This window comes from Gymnoscopelus microlampas, assembly GCF_963454915.1.
Source record: "Gymnoscopelus microlampas genome assembly, chromosome: 16".
Classification (NCBI taxonomy): domain Eukaryota; kingdom Metazoa; phylum Chordata; class Actinopteri; order Myctophiformes; family Myctophidae; genus Gymnoscopelus; species Gymnoscopelus microlampas.
Window position 1 is genome coordinate 11,303,716 of NC_139953.1, and position 20,541 is coordinate 11,324,256.

Consider the following 20,541-nt stretch of genomic DNA (forward strand, 5'->3'; position numbering starts at 1 on the left):
GCCAAATTTGGAGGTCTTTGACATGAAAAATCCAATCCAAACAGACCAGGGGGGAGTAGAAGCCCAAGCCCCACTTTAACCTTATATACAGTACATTGGCCAATGATCAATACAACCCAACTACAAACCATCAAGTTATCAAAATAGCTTTCCACAGCTACCGGATGCATTACTGACGGACGTTGGAATTGAACAAGAACCAGGCTTCAAAGTAAAAGTAAACTTTAGGGTACACTCCAGAGGGAGTGTTAACACCACTTGCTGATGTCCTGTTCTGTTTGTAAGTTCACTCAAGGACTAATGGCATGTCCAGTTTGTAAGAAAATATAGTTTGTAATAATAATATATATATTTGTGTTTGCGTAGTCGTAGTGAACTGTGGAGCATCAAAGACTAACCGGAAATATATCGATTCTCCAAACCAACATTTAGAACCTCTAACTGACTTAATCTTGCTCATGTACTGTAGGTTAATCAAATTGTCGAGAAGCAGGATTTTTTTTATCCATGCTAATCATTTAAATAATAGATTAAATTGATTAGTCTGATTAACCACTTAATTATCACTTCACTGTACAATGGTGGTGTTATTGTGTGAGCCTGTAAAGTACAGATCTTGTCAGAGAACTATGAGGGCAGTGTAAAAAAAGAGGGTACAAAATAATCGTTAATTCATTGTAATCGAGGCAGAAGTTTGAAATAATTGTGATATTGATATAAAGTCATATCGCCCAGCCCTACTAAGCTGACCCCATCATGCTACGCCGTAAAAAAGAAAAGAAAAACCGTTGACCTCACAGAATATGGCATTAGTGCTGGCAGCTCCACGCTGGGCAAGACCTAGTCGGTTGAGTGTCTAAACTGAAGTACCGCCGAAGGAAATTATGTTTTCAAATTTGTTTGTATTCTCAGTGAATGAAACAAGTTTGTGGGGGAAATACATACGACGGAAGTCCCACCCCTATCCACCTTATTCCTGGCCACGCCCAGAAAGTAGGTAGGAAGGTAGGGGAGTAGGGGGGTGGGGAGCCCCATATCGTAGTTGCTTATTTTGGCTTGCTTCCTAATGTCTTTTAAACACATGTTCCCACATTTTTTTCATGTCAAGGACCCCCAGATTAATATGTGTTTGTTCACGGACCCCCATCTGAAAATACTTTGTGCCAGGGACCCCATACAAGATTTCTGTTAAAAATGTTTTCGAGTAATAGCAGATGAAGCTCACAACATGTCGCGATGTGACACGTTGTTAGCTTGTAGATCTGCTATTTTCAAGCTAGCTGATGTAAAGTGGTAAAACTCTTGATTTTTGGGGGCTTGTTTACAGACCTGGCCGCTTGTTTTTCTTGCAGAATCTGGCAACACACTGAGTACATGCATTACACCTGTAGCCTACTAGGGAGGAAGTGGACAGATATTGAATGAAGCAGCAAAAAAGGACAACAGCGCCGCTCGGAGAAGGGCAAAGAATAAGGTGAATAGGCACTCTCTGCATTAGGTTTGACCAGGCTTTTCTCCTCGGAGATGAGTAAAGCCTGGGAACGAGCTCTAGACACTCTCTGCATTAGGTCGTGACCAGGCCTTTCTCCTTGGAGATGAGTAAAGGCTGGGAACGAGGCTAGCTATTTCACAGCCCCTGTTGACCAGGGCACTCTATTGGCTGATTACGACACATGGCTGTTGTAACAGTTGTCAAGCAAACAAACAACAATCATCTTAGTTTCTCCAAATGTCTCCTTCGCCAACGTCTCCATCCTTAATTCATTTATTCCTTCACTCTATCCTCACGCCACAGCAACAAAAAACTTGTATTCTCTACATCCGTCTTTCGTACCCCTTTTTGTATACAAAAGTATTCAGCAACATGCAGGACATCCCACGTCGTAGTGATTTGACACCTAGTCCATAAGTCTGAATGATGTCGTCTTTTTAGTGAGAGAGTTATCACTAAAAGTGAGACAGGAGCTGTTCTTCTTTTGCAATTTCATAGGTCAAATCACTGTGGGGAGCGGGGCCATGCGACACATCCGGAATGGTGATTCGCTCGTCCCAATATTCCTCGGACCGCAATTGGTCGATGACGTAGTGTTCCGACTCTTCTGGCAACTGGCCGTCCTTCTTCTTCTTCTCCTCCTCCTTCTTCAGCCTGTCATGTTGATCGATGGCGTACTGATACTTGGCCGACGATATGCCGAAGAGGTCGGCGAACTTCTCTCCCAGGTAGTCGCAGACAGAGAGGGTGGAATTAGCGGCCTTCGAAAGGTGGAACCAGACGTAGGGACCCACGTTCTTTGGCGGGGGAGGTTTGATCTCAAGCTGCTCCAGGTCCTCCTCCTCCTCGTCTGTGCTGTACTCCTCCATCGTCTCCCCGCTGACGAAATGGATGATTCGACGAGGAACTTTCACCCTCCTTTTCTGCTGTTGCTGTGTCGTCCGCTGTTGCTCCCCCGCGCTCTCTTCCATATCGCCTAGCTGCACAGCATCCATACTTTGCCCTATCGAACCATCATAGTCGGTGAGAGACAGTGATATGTCGTCCTCCATGTTCGCTGCTGCGTCTTTGTGTCCCTGGATGCTGCACCCACGCTTCTCTGTCGCTTGCCAGAAAGGACACCCAAAGAACTGACACCCTCTTTTCTGTGACACGTCTCTCTGTCTTGTCTATGACTTGTCCTTCCGTCTGTGTCTTATATACTGTATTGTGTGGAGTGGTTACGTCATTAGGAGTCGGTTTTGTTATATATATTCTAAATAATATTGTATAAAACTGTGTTGCAGATTCAACTTTTTCATAAATTTCATTTAAAGCTTCATCATAGACTTGTTTGATAGCACCATCATCAAGTGTTGTGTAAATGTAGGTTTTTTTGTTTGTGTGTTTGTTTATACATTATCTGTTCTATCAATATGTTGGATTCATGTTAATGTGTATTCAGACATCTAACAGCGTAAACCCTCAATACTTAAAGTAAATGAAAAAAAAAGTTGCTTCCTCCAATTTATCAAAGTAAACTTGACCTTTGGCTCTGTACTTGGTCTACTCTTCTTTACCTATACACCAAACCTCTTAGCGGAAGATAGCCGATCTACTAGTCTGGGAGGCATTGCCTCGGAGTTTGGACAGCGGGGGCGCGGCCACTGCGTTGTGATTCAAATCAACAGCCAATGAAGAATAGGGGGCGGGATCCACATGCAGTGGGTGTTGCATTCTAAATAGGATCGACGGGAAGCAATTTCCCCTTGAGAAATTTCGACCGCCATTGTTGTGTACTGCTGTTTGCCTCTCGTCGGACTTTTTAGACGAGTTGCAACCGGTAAGAGGCGTGTCCGCTCAGATTCAGAGCGTGACGTACATCCCGCCCACAAATACAGGGGGTTTGGCCCAGAAGTTCCTCGCCGAGCCGGCGAAAACTTCTGGGAACTCAGATTACCGATCTACAAGCTCACAACGCATCGCTACGGTGGATTGTGAGCTTGTAGTTCTGCTATTTTCGGGAAATGTTCCCACTATAGGGATGCTAGTGTTCAAGTAGTTAATGTAAAAAATATATATATAATAATTATAGTATCACACAAGGATTTTGCCAGAAAAATTAGCGTCGCGCCTGGCACAGCCATGCGCAGAGCAAGTTCTGCCAGGGAACTCAGTGCAGTTGTTGGCAGCTGACCATTGGACCGCCTCAGCTCCACGTTCACATCCACTCACACTCATATCATTCTCAGACCACTCTATTTAAGCTGGAAGTTTGCACCTCTCATCGTGCTTGCTTTTGCTGCGCTCATGCTATTGCTGCTGCAGTCATTGCTGCTCACCCTCCACCACCCCAGCTACCACCTGTCGTTTTGGATCTGCTGTTTACGTACGGGGGATTCGGAGTCCCTGGTTGGGAGATGCGCTTCATCAGAGTACCTAAAAGCAGATCCAATTCATCGCAAAAACATAATAAATATATTGCTCATTTTATATTCAATTAAAATATATTATCCTTCATAAGTTGTCTTTATCCATTTATGAGTTGTCCTGACAGAACTGGCTCTGAGATCCTGGACCCCCTGTTGAAGACCCATGTGGCCTAGACTATTCTTCCCCCTGTCTCCCAAACTGCGGAACTCCTTGTCAGGATGCGAGTTCAGAGGACCCAAATGCAGTACGACAGACAGCAACGATTAGAGTTCAAAGGTTTATTAACCAAACTTAAACTTACCATAAAATGGGGCAGGCAAAACAAGGACTCAAGATACAGATGGCGAACAGCCTAAGTACAACACACTAACACTAAATGGCTCAAATACAGAAAGGCTTGTAGCCAACACACAGTACATAACTCACTTGACAATAAACGACGACCTGACGAGGAACTGAACAAACAGGGGAATATATATAGACACAGGGTTAACTGGACACAGGTGAACACAAGACAAATCAGCACAGGGATTGGCTGGGGCACAACAGGACACAGGTGGAGAACATAACTAATACAGACTGGTGAGACAAGACAGGAAGCGATAACAAGGCAGACAGGAAACAAGACTACAAAATAAGGTGCACAACATCAGGGCAGAAGGCAACAGTAACCACCAATACAAATATACAATTCAAACGTGAAGTTTTCAGAAACATACAGTAAACAGAATACAGAACATGCAGGATGCACTTTAGGCCTAACCGGCCTAAAGTGTCCACGACCATATAAGGCATTCAAGGTCTAAATAATAAAGTCGGCCTACCCGGCCTAAAGTGTCCATGACCATATAAGGGGATTCAAGGTCTAAATAATAAAGTCAAAGTCCATGGCCCGAGGAGCGGACCGTGACACTCCTAGCTCTCTCCTCTCTACTTATCTTCCTTCTTGTAGATGCTATGCAGATTTATCTTGGTCAATGTTCGTATGTTTTTGTTAGATTCTTAGATTTGTTTCTTTTCTTGACCACAAGCCGATCAACAAGCTCACAATGCCCGATGTATATGCAACGCATTGTGAGCTTGTAGATCAGCTAATTAAAAATACTTTTTAACATTTTATACATTTGAAAACGTGTATTCTTTCTACTTTTGGTGCTTTTAAGTACACTTTGATACCAATACTTTTGTACTTTTACTCAAGTAAGTGAGTGTTTCTACATTGCAGTATTGATACTACTTTTTCCACCACTGTTTACTAGTCTAAATCAATGAGCACTAAATCACTGCTTGTGCTTGTCACAAGCAGACACTAATCCACAAAATGACAGCGCCTCCCAGACAGTGATCAACAAAGCAAAGAAAATATTAAGTAGTCTATAATCAATATATCATAACCAAAACGCACAACCAGCCTGTGCCAAAAAAAAAGAAAAGAAAAACGCACTCAAAAAGATCTGTAAGACCTCTGCAATAGTAACCAATAGTTAGCCTTGAAATTGACATTTCTGCCTAACTCTACTCTCCTAACCCTACTGGCCTAGCCAGAAAGCAGCATTTTTTAAACATATTTATTTTTAACGACATTTCTTTGATTTATTGATTTATGATTTGAATTGTGAGGGAAATGTTTTAAAATATTTTTGATAGGCCTATAATAACAATCGTGTTATGTCAAAATGTGCATTTCAGCTTTGAACTTTAGCTGTGATTAATCTCATTTACACTAGATGGCGATATTGTTTAATAATAAGCCTACGGCTTGTATTTTCTTGAAGAAGGTAGCTGATTTTTAATACAGACTCTAATACTGTACTTATATATCAAATTTGTCATGTCATATACATTGTGAGGACCACAACGGAAATAAGACATCATTGTGAAGAAAGGGAAATAAAGTGACACATGAGAAACAGAAAATGAGAGTTTGCTGGCACACTGTGGACATGAATCTAGACATAAACAAAAGAAATATAGCCTATAACAGGAAAATAGCAATGCTGGCTTTCTGTATTTTAAAAGTTACCCTTTATGATTAGATTGGATCCATAATCATCAGCACTAGTGTGTGTGTGTGTGTGTGTGTGTGTGTGTGTGTGTGTGTGTGTGTGTGTGTGTGTGTGTGTGTGTGTGTGTGTGTGTGTGTGTGTGTGTGTGTGTGTGTGTGTGTGTGTGTGCTTGTACTAATTAGGAGGACCAGCATCTTGTCCTAAGTGTTTGCCCACACAAGTGTGTGTGTGTGTGTGTGTGTGTGTGTGTGTGTGTGTGTGTGCGTGCGTGCGTGCGTGCGTGCGTGCGTGCGTGCGTGTGCGCGTGCGTGAGTGAGTGCCTACGTGCGTGAGTGCCTGCGTGCGTACGTGAGTGCCTGCGTGCGTGCGTGTGTGCGTACCTGCCTGAGTGTGTGTGTGAGAGAATATAACAGGACTATCAGTGCCAGTGCAGTCCATGCGTGACAGATGCATGTGGACACCTCACACAATGGCACGGCTGGCCAAGTGGGCACTCGGGCGAATATGACATGGAGGGGGGCTGAGGGTTTGAGGGGTAAGAGTCGGGGGTGGGTGGGTCGGTGGGTGGGTTTAAGGTGAGAGAAGGACAGGGTGGTGGGATGGACAGATATATGGGCGAGGTTGGACAGGGTGCAGTGAAGATTAAAAGCTGTAAGTAGGGCATTCTCAACCTTTTTCATTTCAAGGACCCCCAGTTTGATATAAATTAGGCTGTGGACCCCCATTTGATTTGACACATTTTCTTAGGTCTGGGACCCCAATCTGCACAGGCATTTCCTCAGTGTTCATTTTAGGCCTACTCATCATAACGGCTTCCATTTCACACCCTCGGAGTTACAGACCCATAAGTGTGTGTCTGTTTGGTTCCTATACTATCAATAATTTAGCTGGGGACTCCCTGGAACCCCCTAAAGGACCCCTGGGGGTCTCCACACCCCGCGTTGAGAATCGCCGGTGTAAGGGAAGATGAAGGGCTGTTTACAGGTAGGGTGTAAGGAAAAAAATGAAGGTACTCTAGGTCAGTGGTTCTCAACCTTTACAGGCCGTGAGGCATTGCATTTAGTTTGACTCGGCTCCACAGATGAATATTGTGAAAATAGCTGATTAACTCAAAATATACATTTGTAAAAGTATTACTCCAGATAATACTGTTCATATATGGTAGCAGGAAATACACAAATGCTGTAATAATCTATTAGAACCCACACACTTTCTATTCTATTCTATTCTATTCTATTCTATTCTATTCTATTCTATACCAATTGTTCTCAAAGCTTGTAGATCTGTTGTTTTCAAAACAACTTGACACAATCTGAAAAATGTGTTATGTGTTAAAACATTTTCACAACACAAATCGTGTATGGCGGTCCCTGGCACAAAGCATTTTCAGATGAGTGGGCTGCGGCCAAATCCATATTAATTTAGGTGTCCTTTTGAGAACTCTTATCCTATTCTAATGTATGTATTTTGAGCCTTAAGTGTTAGCGGAGGTATAGTGTTTGTGTCTTTGTCCTACCTGCCAGCAGCACACACACAATGACATGCAGAGACATGTCACCTCTAGGCAGCTGCCTGTGTCAGGCAGCTTGATTTGGGAGCGTTGGAGTGTGTGTGTTTGTGTGTGTGTTTGTGTGTTTGTGTGTTTGTGTGTGTGTGTGTGTGTGTGTGTGTGTGTGTGTGTGTGTGTGTGTGTGTGTGTGTGTGTGTGTGTGTGTGTGTGTGTGTGTGTGTGTGTGTGCGCTCGCACGTGTGCGTGCATACGAGCTTAAGCAGTCCCTTAATGCATTGATTCCCAACCTGTGGCATAGTGATAAAATAAGCTCTGAAAATTCACGGGCCCACCCATCTGACCACTTAACACTGTGTTAATGCATGGAGATCTTTTGACAACATCAAGGCCAGCTGGGACTCCATGCTATTTTTGAGTACTTTTGACAATTTCTTTTTAGAATATAATGACCCAAAAGTGCAAGTTATGATCTTGTGCAAACTTTTTAAAGTTTTTGGAATACTTCCAAACATATATGGCCTCAGCCCCCCCACCCCCCCATCCTTCTTTCGCAGTGTATGAATTACTTTCTATTTTTCGAATGGAGATATGACCTCATTCACAATGGTGGCATTTGGGCTTAGTCTCGATTTGTAGACTCGGACTTAGACTCGGTTGTGTGCTGGTGCTGTTGAAAAACCTGCAGATCTACAATGTCACGATGTGACGCATTGTTGCGAACGCGGAAGGAGGCCCAAGTGGAGCTTACTATGAAAGTCTGCTCGGCTTGTGTGTGTGTGTGTGTGTGTGTGTGTGTGTGTGTGTGTGTGTGTCTGTCTGTCTGTGTGCAGTGCACTGCCTGGGTATGGCCAACAGAGTGCGCCAGAGTGCAGCTACAGTCAAAACACAAACACACACACACACACACACACACACACACACACACACACACACAAACAAAGTCTGTAAATATACAATATTTTCGAGCTGCGTTCGCTTCCAGCGTTCGCGCGTCTTACTTGTTGTATATCTGCTATTTCCGGTGCGCTACACACACACGTAACTAAGTATAAATCAGGCTTTAGCACACTACGTTTCACCTAGTGTGCTACACCTGTAATCAACAAAAAGAAACGGCGTTCTGCTAACATGGTTTTAAAAGCCATTATGCTGGATCTCATGTGCCAGTCATTTCTTGTAAATTGTAGCACTGGTGGTGATGGTCAAGCATGATTGGCTGTTTGGATTCTGTGAATTAATTGGATTGGTTTAGGAATCACGGGGCGTTGCATCTCAGAAAACTGTTGAATAGTTTAGAAATGATTGGATAGTGCCACTGGTAGGACCTCAGCCCTTTGGGTATTGTATTCACACACATATAGAGTTTACAAGCTAGTGCTATGGATACAACATAAAATGGATTGCTTCAACTGTTGGGACAAAAAGTTAATTTGTGGTGAGATTAACTACACATGAAACCCCATACGTTGTTGCGTCCCTCATGCAGGGCTCTATACTTGTAACGTTTCTGTTTTCGCTCTACTGTACAGTAAATATCTGCACTGAAAATAGCTGATCTGCTATTTTCTGCGAACGTTTTCCCTGTATACGGATGCTGGGGTTTGACTGGTTAATCACCTATTAACCACTCATTAACCACTTTCAACCTAGCATCCTTATTTTGGGAACATCATTAATAATAATACTATAATGATAATACTAATCAACACAATTTTCAACAATAGCTAAAACATTTACAGATTGGCTATTTTCACTATACTTGTCGTACAACAAAGCATACAAGGCCTAAGTAGTTATGGTAGTGATGCTGTACCTAAACAAAAAAAAAAAAAAAAAAAGTGTTTCTCGCTATCTCTCTCTTTCTGTCTCTCTCTCTCTCTCCTCTTGCTCTTTACACTCGTCTGATGTCTTTCCCTCCCTCTCTCTACGCCACTTTCTCTCCCTCTCTCTCCCCATCCCTCTCTCGCCAACCCACTCCTTAATTCTGCCTCCTTCCATCCCTCTGATTCTCTCCCTCCCCCGATCTTTCTCTCTCTCTCTCTCTCTCTCTCTCTCTCTCTCTCTCTCTCTCTCTCTCTGACTGACTGACTGTCACTGTGTGTTGCTGACATTTTGTCACCCAGCTCCGCTCTCTGGTTCCTTTACATGAGTGTCATTTGTTTGCGGCGGGCCCCCCAGGGGGCCTGCAGTGCTTGTGGTTGGAGTCGGGGTGGGGTGGGGGGTGCAGCTGCCGTCCACAGGAAGCCAAGTGATTTAGCAGTGACTAAGCTGCCCAGGCAGCTCTATCCTGGGGGCCTCGCTCCCTAGAGAGACAGAGACAGACGGAGAAAGTGGATGAGAGAGAGAGAGAGAGAGAGAGAGAGAGAGGTGGGAGATGATGAGGGGATGGAATAGAGGGGAGAGAAAGACAAAGGGAGGACATTTTGGTAGAGAGGGGAGGGGCACGGGTGACCAGACGTCCTGGGTTCAAGCTGGGTGTCCCGAGTCATGGCAAATATGTCTAAATTGTCCCGGTTTTCACCACAATAAAAAACAAAAATAACACTTGCTTTGAGCGCTTTCATGGATGTTTATCATGTTCTGTTCTGTTGATAGGTGTGGTCGATTGGTGTACTACAGTAAGTGCTAAATAATCCTGGATGAAAAATAATATTAATTCAAAACAATGTCTCATGTTGTGAGCTTGTGTGCTTGTAAATTGGCTTGTATTTTGAGCTTGTTGGTAGATTTGAGTGATTATGGGTCCGGATTTGGGTTTTAAAAAATATGGTCACCCTAGGGAGGAGGCGAGATAGGAAGAGAGGGGAAGACATCAACATTTTAAACCATGTATTTGTAGGATTTGGAAGGAATTAATCCTATGGGAGAGAACAGGTGCACCCTTGGGCATGGGTCCATTATTAAGGTTCCGTTTGTACACTCCCAGAGTGAAATGAACACTGAGCATTTTACAGTGTGGTGTGAGGGAAAGAGACCTCCATTGATTTTAGATGAAGTGTGGAGTGGAAAGTGACCCCGTGATAACAAAGGTCACACAATCCCTCACAGCCTTTAATCGGTGTATAGTAGAAGAATATGGGAATCTGAATAAGGTTCACACTTCTATCAGTGGAGATTCTGCTTTGTCTTACATAGCCAGAAACAAGATAAAAATGTTACAAGAATAACCATGCTTATTCCCCCCCCCCCCCCCCCCCTCCTCCTCCTCCTCCTCCTCCTCTGCCCAGGAGCCATGATTGAAAAGAGTATTATTGAGATTCAGCATGACTAATCCCCTTGACTCATCCTTCCAAATGCTGAAGCCACTGCAAATGCAGAAGACCACGGGCTCATTGCAGCACAGTAAAATCCTCCAAATCATTTTCTAACTCTGACTGAGAGTGTAACCAAATGTAACCAGATGTACACGTATATTATACGGGTTGAAAGTTGAACTCCTGTCCCTTCAAAACATATATCATGAACACAGGAGTGCGTAATCTAAATTATTCAACAGCAGATAATGGGTTAAGGTTTTTGTTGTTGTAGGAATAGCTGTCCACATAAAAAATGGCGAATCTTCCAAAAATAGCAAAAATAGCCAATCCACAAGCTCATAGCGCGTTGCGATGTGCCACATTGTGAGCTTGTAGATTGGCTAATATTTGTCGTACGATGAAGTATAGGGCTCAAGTTAAAAAATTGGGTTTTTGGGGGGTGTTTTTTTGGAAGATGCCCTGGGGGGATTGCCCCCCATGAACCCCTCACCCCCACAGAAATCTCCCAGTCTCTGACAACTGCTATATCTGCACTGTCTTCACATGTGGGTGTACTGTACACTTATAGAACATATTTGAGGGATTCAGCATAGACATGTCTCCCATTTCGTTTCATTTCTGTGTTTTCACCCCTCTCCAACACACACACACGCACACGCACACACACACACACACACACACACACACACACACACACACACACACACACACACACACACACACACACACACACACACACACACTGCTTTCCCTGCTCCCTGTCTTAGCCTAATCCCATTATCAGTGGGACGGCTTGACGCTGACTAGGCCTGCTAACTGACCAGCTGCTCCCATAGTCTGGCCAGCACACACGCATGCAGAGGAGAGGAGAGGAGAGGAGAGGAGAGAAGAGGAGAGGAGAGGAGAGGAGAGGAGAGGAGAGGAGAGGAGAGGAGAGGAGAGGAGAGGAGAGGAGAGGAGAGGAGAGGAGAGGAGAGGAGCACAGCTAAAATGGAACAGTGCCACAACAAATCCATTTGAACAACAGGCTCCTTTTTCTTTTTGCTAATTGGACAAGAAAATGTCATTTAAAGGAGCGTTTGACCAAAAAACATGAATGACTTATTGTTCTGCCCATCATCTAATACGTCTAGAGTTAACGTGTGTTTGTACGTTATTAACTCTATCCAGTTGAGATGCATTCTGGGTGATCATTCTGGTTGTACTGCTGGTGATGTCATCTGTTCCTCGCTCAGCTCTCAGCTGAACCAACGCTGATTAATAATTGATGCTTCTTTCCATTATACCACTTTACACAGTTCAAAGGCCGCGGTTTTGCATCCCAATTTGTTCAGTCTGGCATAGAGACGGTTTCAGTTTTTCTTTTTTTCTTTTTAATGGAATTCAGGGCTCTCCTCACATCAATGGAGAAAGGAGATTCAAGCACCTGCATTCTGACGCATCTCCTCTCTTCTTTCTTCATATTCTCCCCCACCTCTGCTTTACTTTTCCAATCCATTTTCCTCTCCTCTCAAGTCTTCTCTTCTTCTCCCCAAACCCACCTTCTTCGACCTTCTCTCTTCTCTCCTCAAATTCTTCTCTGGTGCCATCCAGAATAGGTCATTTAGGTCTGGGATTGTAAAGTCAAAGTTATACTTTGTCTTACAATGGTGTTGTGTGCCAAAAATAGCAAATTGACGCCTGTTGTGAGCTTGAAGATCTGCTATTTCCGGCACACAGCAGCAGTGTTTTGTTTTAGTTTTTACCAGCATGCAATGCGGGTCTACAAAGAGACTCAGCACTAGTCATTTCTCGACATATTCTCAACATGTTTTTGATCATTGGCTGTCATTTAAGCCAATGGGGATACTTTCCCATACTCTGAACGGGCGGTCTCGTCCTCCCAAGCTATGGTACACGCCTCTAAGGCTACTATTACACGCCTGCCGTCGGTTCAAATCGCCGTGACACAGAGTAATATATAGGACAAAATTTAAGTAAAGTAGCGTCCGTTCTGCATGCTGGTATACATGACTGAGTCATGTCTTGCTTTTACTGTTCTTTGTGTCATGATTACACACAAACGGCAATAAAGCAATGCACATTTTAAATGGCACAAGGTCGATATTTCCCCACGAATAAAGGCCTCAACCTGTATGAATGAATAAACTTTATTAATAGTTTTGTATGTAATATTAGTCTGCATTTTCGTATTGTTTATTCATCGTGTGTAAAGAGCTTTGAGGTCGTTTACACACCCTGGAACGAGATATTTGAAGCGACACAATTTTTATTCGAAACATGGTCGATCTTTAAGGGCCTTAATATAAAAGATTCCTACGAATAGTTTTGATATGAATTAGTCATTCTGTATGATGTATCTGTCACACTGCTCATGGGTAAAGGCCTAGACTCGTTGAATTACTCTACATAATGACCTCCTCAGTCCTATGCACTCTGCGGTTACAAATGACTATTGATCACGAAGCCACGGCGGATTCGCCTGCACCTCTTTTAATTGTTGTCTTGGGTTTGTTTGCAAGCTGTTTGAGTGTGATAACCCATTGGCAGACATGGTTTGGGGAAGGGGGGAGGGTGGGGGGGGGGCACAAACACACACAAAAGCAACAGGCAAGCCATTCCTCTTGGCTTGGGCCTTGATCGTTCGAGCCACTTGTTTGTGTGTGTGAATCCCTCCATATTGCCTGGTGCCCGGGCAGATACGTATACAGTGCCTGGGCTGTCTCATTACAATTGGCCCTCCCCATCTGTCTTGTCTGTTCATGAAAAGCTTCATTATGATCCTCCTTTGGCTCTTTGTACCGAATGGACTACTAAGAGGATAGGGGGCACGGCACCCCCCCCCCGCCCTACTGCCTCAAGATTGGAAGCATCCTGCATCCCTCCTCCTCCTTCCCTAATGATTACGCTGCTACAGCTATGGTGGTGGAGGGACAGCAATTTCTAGAGCAGCGCTTCTCAAACGTTTTCATTTAAAGGGACCCCCCAGCTTGGTATTCATTAGGCCACGGACCCCATAACTCAGAGAGTGTGCAAATGTACACTCTCTGAGTAACAGACCTGTAAAGGTCCATTTGGTTTGTATCAATAATTTAGCTGGAATCACTGTTCGGGTTTATAAACAAAAGGTGCACACAGTAAAATCTTAACTCTGAGTCTAACCAAATTGACTCTTTTACATGTGTACACTCCCTGTGTTGCAAATGGATTGGCATCGTCAGCAAATTTTAATAGTAGGCCTACAGTAGCCACTAGCCAGTATATTGTGGTTATATTCATGTAGCCTACTTATTTTTGCTCATTCAGGGCTGTGTTTTGGTTTTGGGGGAGGGGTGTGTGACTAGCTAATATGACATAAGTGGGACCACCTGGTGTGTGTGCATATAGAGTTTGAGTCTCTGTGCGTATGTATGTGCAATGTGCATATGTGTGTGTGTGTGTGTGTGTGTGTGTGTGTGCGTGCGTGCGTGCGTGCGTGCGTGCGTGCGTGTACAGTCAGCTGCTACTGAAGGGCCCTGCAGCCAATAGGGGAACAGGAGGCCAGGTGCTGCTTGAGGCTGCAGCTTGTTAATTGGTTGTGGTGTAATAGCTTGCTTCAGTGCACAGTACAGCTTAGACCAGAGGATTTAGAGCTGTGGTTCCCAAACGGGAACAATTTTTGTAAATATCCCTTTTTCTTGTTTCCTATATTATTGTTATTATGTTATTATTATTAATTAAAAACGTTTTCATACATTAAAAGAAATACCCAAAAGGAATTTAATAAATACTAATAATTAAAAAAAAACGTTTAATAAGTAGTGGAGCATAGCAGATCTAAATGATCTATATATTCACTATAGTTTGGGTCCTGGGGGAGACATCAAATTTCTCTCTTGGGTCTCGAGCTAAAAGGTTTGGGAACCACTGGAGGATTTAGAGCTGTTGCTGCTGGCTGCTGAACACAGCACAGGTCCATTTGCTTTGCTTTTGCTCCATGGCTTTCATGCTCAGTCAGCCCCCCCCCCCCCCCTCAACGAAAACACTTGTACACATAATATGTGATGCACGCACGCACGCACACTCGGGATACCAATTTCATCCAATCAGGAGAGAGAACTCACACAGGATACAGGATAAACAAGTGAAATTGGAAAGTGATGACATGTAGAAATGAGCAGACAAATTTGGAACTGGAACACTCTAAAATTGAGGCTGATAAATGGGTTCTCCTGATTGGCTGAAATGTTGCAAATCACCTGAAAACGACATTTCTGTTTATTAAAGAGCTGGAGAGACAAGGAGGCCCCTGTTACCGAACAGAACAAACACTTTATAGCAATGATTACTATCAGAATATGGTGCTTTAACCTTTTAACCAAAAAACTTTTGTTTAAACAAAACAAATATCACTTACCCTACCTTTAAGTGACAGTTCATGGTTAAAATTAGTTAAATATAGCTCGCTATGTCAGTCAGCAAAAAAAAAACACAAACAAACATATGCTGAACAAAATGATTACAGGAGTCAAACAGATTGATCAAATGTCCCTTTAAAGGACCATTGGAACCACAAGCCAGAGGAGGGCCGTGACTGCGGGAGAGCTGTCCTCAGCACCACTGCCGTGGTAACAGTTGTGACAGGGACATTGATGACCTATCGTATCTTGTGACTCCAGAGGGCGCTGTTCTGTAATTTTGGCACTACTGGAGTCCTCTCTTCAGCACGAACAGTTTCAAAGACAAGCACAAGGAAGTAGGCTACAGTTCAATACAAGGTCTGATTTTAAACCCAGGAAAGCATTATGGCTTGTTTCCATTTGGGTCCTTTGTACTCAATTCATCGAAATATTTAATGATAGACAAATATACAATACTTTGCAAAAACATCATCAAAAATCTAGTTCTTTGGTTGACTTTTTTCATTACTTTTGATGTCATTTTTTCACTGGAGAGATTTGCCTCTAAAATTGTAGTTTAAGTTTAAGTGGTTAATATAATGCAACACATTGGCCAGTAAATTAACAATGTGGCGGTTTATCAAAAATGTATTTCCACCTGGGCTATTAGGCTAATAGTCCCGTGTTGTTGTATGGTCATTTCTCCACAGTAAATATAATTCTTCTGGAAATAGTGGATAAAACGCCAAAGAGCTGCATTGGCCTGTAAATGAGCCTCCCAACAGCCATCTCTGGAGTCACATAATTCCATGGGTCACCAATTCTAATGTAACTGCCATTCCACCTTGCACGACTGTCTCCCTATGGTGAACTGTGTATCTCATTCTCTGGGATGCCAATGCTTAGTCATTGTTGCTCTGGAATGGATAGAAGTAGTCTTACAACATGCATCTACAATACAGGTTAAATCCACTATAATTAGGCTTAAAGGTCAAAATAAAAGCTGAGGAAATAGGCTAGAAAGAAAGGAAGGAATAGAAGAAGGAAGAAGACCCAGTCAGGCAATTTATCCAATTTGGCCCAAAAGTGTCAATACTGCAATGTAGAAATATTCTGTTACGAGTAAAAGTCCGGAATTCAAAATGTACTTGAGTAAATAAAGTACAAAAGTACTGGTATCAAAATGTACTTTAAGTACCAAAAGTAGAAAGTAGGCTACTCATTACGCAGAACGTCCCGATTCACAAGTTTTAAAATGTATAAATCTTTTTAAAATAGCAGATCTACAAGTTCACAATGCATCACATGGCAATGCATTGTGAGCTAAGAGCTTGTAGATGGCTATTTTCAAATGGCCGAAATGTATGTAGGCATAGGGCAGAAGTGGATCATGTAGGCTATGTTTTGTAATAACAATCAAAATCTACAAAGTAACTCAAGTTTTCAAATAAATGTAGTGGAGTAGACCTACAAGTATAATGTTACTGTAGCTTATAAGTACAGTACAGAAATGTACTTAGTTACTTTCCACCACCGCAAAAACCCAGTTCATTTAGAGCATTAAGTTGATACTTTAACATTGACTTCTTCTAACGGCTCATCAGCGTGTTGAGCCAGAGCTCAGCTGCCGTTTAATGGCGAATGTCTATAAAACGTCTGCAGGAAGCTGTCTGTCCATTTGACAGACCCCTGGAGAACAAAAGAATGGACGCTAATGCAGCCGAGACCAACCGCCTGTTTCTACAGAGAGAATAGATGCCAAGACGGCCAGTGGCTTTTTAATGCTAAACCAACAACAGTGGTCACCTGGGACCCTTCTTCTTCAAAGCCCCCCTAATGCAAAATGAGTCATACACCAACGCTCGTCCCATAATAACTTCCACATTAATTCAGCCCCCCCCCCCGCCCCTTTTCACCCCCTTTGCTGGTCGGTTTGGTTAATTGTTTGCTATTGTGTGTTGTTCACCCATCTGAGCCCCGTGTCAGTCAAAAAAAAAACATGGGTGGGGGGCAAGGGGCCGTTGAAATGGGAGAATAGGAAAGAAAGCGAGCTAAAAGCATGCCAGTGCAGTCCAGTGGTGGAAAAACTATTCTTTTTTTGTTTTTAATTAAATCAATGAAAAAGTTTGATCTTATATAATATTTAGTAGGGGTCCCTGCTTCATCTCTGTAAGGCAAGGGTTCCAAAACGTTTTAGGCCACAACCCCCCCAAAATAATCATGTTTGAACTGGGGACCCCCCAATCCCCCACTTGGAATTGTAGGTATTACATTTAGTTTGACTCGGTTCCACAAAAAATGAAAATGAAAATAGCCGAACTACAAGCTCACAACGCCTCACACTGCGAGGCGTTGTGAGCTTGCATTTTCACAATGTTTGCCTCTTTCTTACGTAATATTTGACAATTTGGCTGATTTGGTGTTAAAAAGGTCTTAAAAGTCATTCAATTATCACTTTAGAAATGTGCAGATACCCTGTGTAAACAGTATACTATATACTCATACTGTATGTTGGTTTGTTTACTGTTGAGTGAGAAAACAATGTGGCACATTAAGCTAATCATCTGGGGACCCCCTAAAATCATTTGGGGGACCCCTCGGGGGGGCCCGACCCCCAGTTTAGGAAGCACTGCTCCAAGGGGTCCAACTCCTTGGCCTGAAATACGTTGAAGACCCCTGCTATAATCGCCCCCTGAATGATACAAAGATCAAGCTTGTCTGGTGGACGGGGATGGAGGAGGGGAGGATGTTATGTTGCCATCTCTTTCTGGCACCGTTAAACGGCGACAACCGGGGGGAGTCTAGCATGTCTGCCACACAGATGGCCCGTCCCCTGCTCTCCCTCTGGCCGGTTACTAGCAAGTGCGTCTGCCCGCTTCCCAGCTTGAGTCTGCCGGTCTTGGAACTCGGTGCCAACACGCTTGGGTCTTGGCATGTTTGTGGTGGCAAAACCCCGCGCTCCTCACTCATCGTCTCATCCGTCTGCTTTTTTTTTTTCTGTGGGTAAATAAATAACAACAACAAAATAGCAACAAGAGAGGAGCACCGTGTGTCCGCCATATGGGACCTGCTACATGGGTCGTCCCCGCGGTGTCAGAGGGACACAGATGGCCGAGGCCTGATGCACACCGCCCTGAACCGCCGGTCTCTTCAGTGTCAAAGGTTGTGACTGGGAGTTTTACATGTCGTTGGTGTCCGGGCAGAAACATCTTATCGCCGTGTTTTAATAAATGAATGCCCTACTAGGCTACTTGATCATACTACAGCGTCACACAAAAGTATCAAAAATAGCAGATCCACAAATTCGAAGCCAAGCGACACGTTTTGAGCTTGTAGATCTGCTACTGTTGCTATTTTTGAATTTGAATCCTGAAAAGTAACAGTTATGGACATAATGACCTTTCCACCCGACAGAGACAATATTATCCTGAAAAGAAAAAATCACACATAACACAAAAAATCTTACATAATAATATAACACTGTATTAACAATACTTTTAGAAGGACATAAATGAAACTTCAAAAGCATGTTTCCTCAGCATATTATTTACTACCGTGGTTCTCAAAGACCCCCAGGGGGTCCTTGAGGAGATTCAGGGGGTCCCCAGCTAAACGTGTTAATGCATGAAATCAGTTTAACCACTTTGACCCTTTGATGTAGGGTAGACTATAGGCTATGAGCCATCAGCTCGATGCATTGTGAGGTTGTAGATCAGCTATTTTCAAAAATTATTGAAAAAACATTTTGAATATTTCTGAAACATTTTAACAATTCAAATCTTCTATGGGAGCACAACATATTTTCTGGTGGTGTAACTATTTATTCACTACTTAAATAGCTTCACAGACTTGTTTGACAGCACTATCATCAGTGGTGTGTAAATTTATGTTTTCTTTTGTTGGATTCATGTTGATGCATCTTTTCAGATATTTCGCCACTTAAACTCTCAATACTTAGTGAACTTGACCTTTGGCCCTGTCCTAGGTATGCTCTTTTTTCCCTCTACAGTACCTCAAAAGTACACACAAAGATTTTATAGTAACTCTGTAACCCTGTAGTAACTCTGAGGACCCCCCAGGCCAGGTGTCCCGGACCCCCTGTTGAAGACCCATGCACAAGACCAATCAGTGCCAAATGTTTTGAGCATGCTGCCAGTAGGCTGTGGAAGTAAATCCTTGAATATTATGAACATGAGGCAACATTGAGGTATCATAGAGGCAAGATGTGCCAGGAGAATGAATAGGGGAAATATAAGTCAATAATTAATGAGCGATGTTATCCAACAGTTAACCACATTAATGGTGTCCCTATTTTGGACACACAATGTATTTATTGATGTCTTAGTATTATTATTACATCCCACTCACATTGCATAGTGGTGCAACGCGTTGTGAGCTTGTAGACGGTATTCTTCACACAATGAAGTACAGCCTACAGTGCTGAAGTGCATGGGTCAGACTTCATGAACACTCAACTAATAGGCAAGGCAAGTTCATTTTATTTGTATAGCACATTTCAACAACAAGGAAATGAAATGTGCTTCACGCACAACATCAAGCAATGGAAACACAATAATACAATTGTAAAATGACATTAGGACACATAAAACAAAATAAGTAAAAATGTATAGATACAGTTACAGTGCAGAAGAGAAAATAATAAAAGGCAGCAGTAAACAGAAAGGTCTTTAGTTGAACAATTGATTGAACACAACCTCATACATGTTTTTTTCATTAATATTATTAGGTACAAAGTTAGGTACAAAATCAGTTCACATCTGCATGATTGCATATATCAAGCTTGTTTTAGGCATACATGAAATGAAAACTTTCCATCTTCAGCATAGGATTATTTGTCTTGCCTACTTCCTTAAATGTTTTTTCTTTTTTTTTAACAAACAACAAACAGATATCGAAAAAAAAGAACAATTAAAATAACATAACATTAAGAAGAAGAGCATGGCACATAATCTTGCTTTTGAGAACTGAGAATACAAAACATGTTTGACTCTATCTAACCCAGTAGTCTCTATTCAGCATACAGCCAGGTACATCGTACAACACAGGCATAGAGAGAGAGAGAGAGAGAGAGAGAGAGAGAGAGAAAGAGAGAGAGAGAATGCTGATGTAGACTAAGAGAATGTCCCCAAGGCTCAATTAAAGGTCCTCTCTGCCTTCATTAGATTTCCTGCTTAGAGCCGACACACCTTTGGAAGAACTTGTGGTGGTGGCAGTTGTTGCGCTGCGATGAAACCTTGGGGACATGCTTACACACACAGGAGGGCCCGGATCCTACGGTATCTAATGGTCTCAGGGCAGGGCTTTTCTCAGAAGCGTGGAGGTGTTATTATATGGTTTGTTAGTACGGTATAAGGAGGGAGGGAGGGCTGAGTCACCATCGGTGGGAGAAAAGTAAAAGTAACTAATTACATTCACTCAAGTACTATACTTAAGCACAATTATTGGTATTTAGATTTTACTGGAG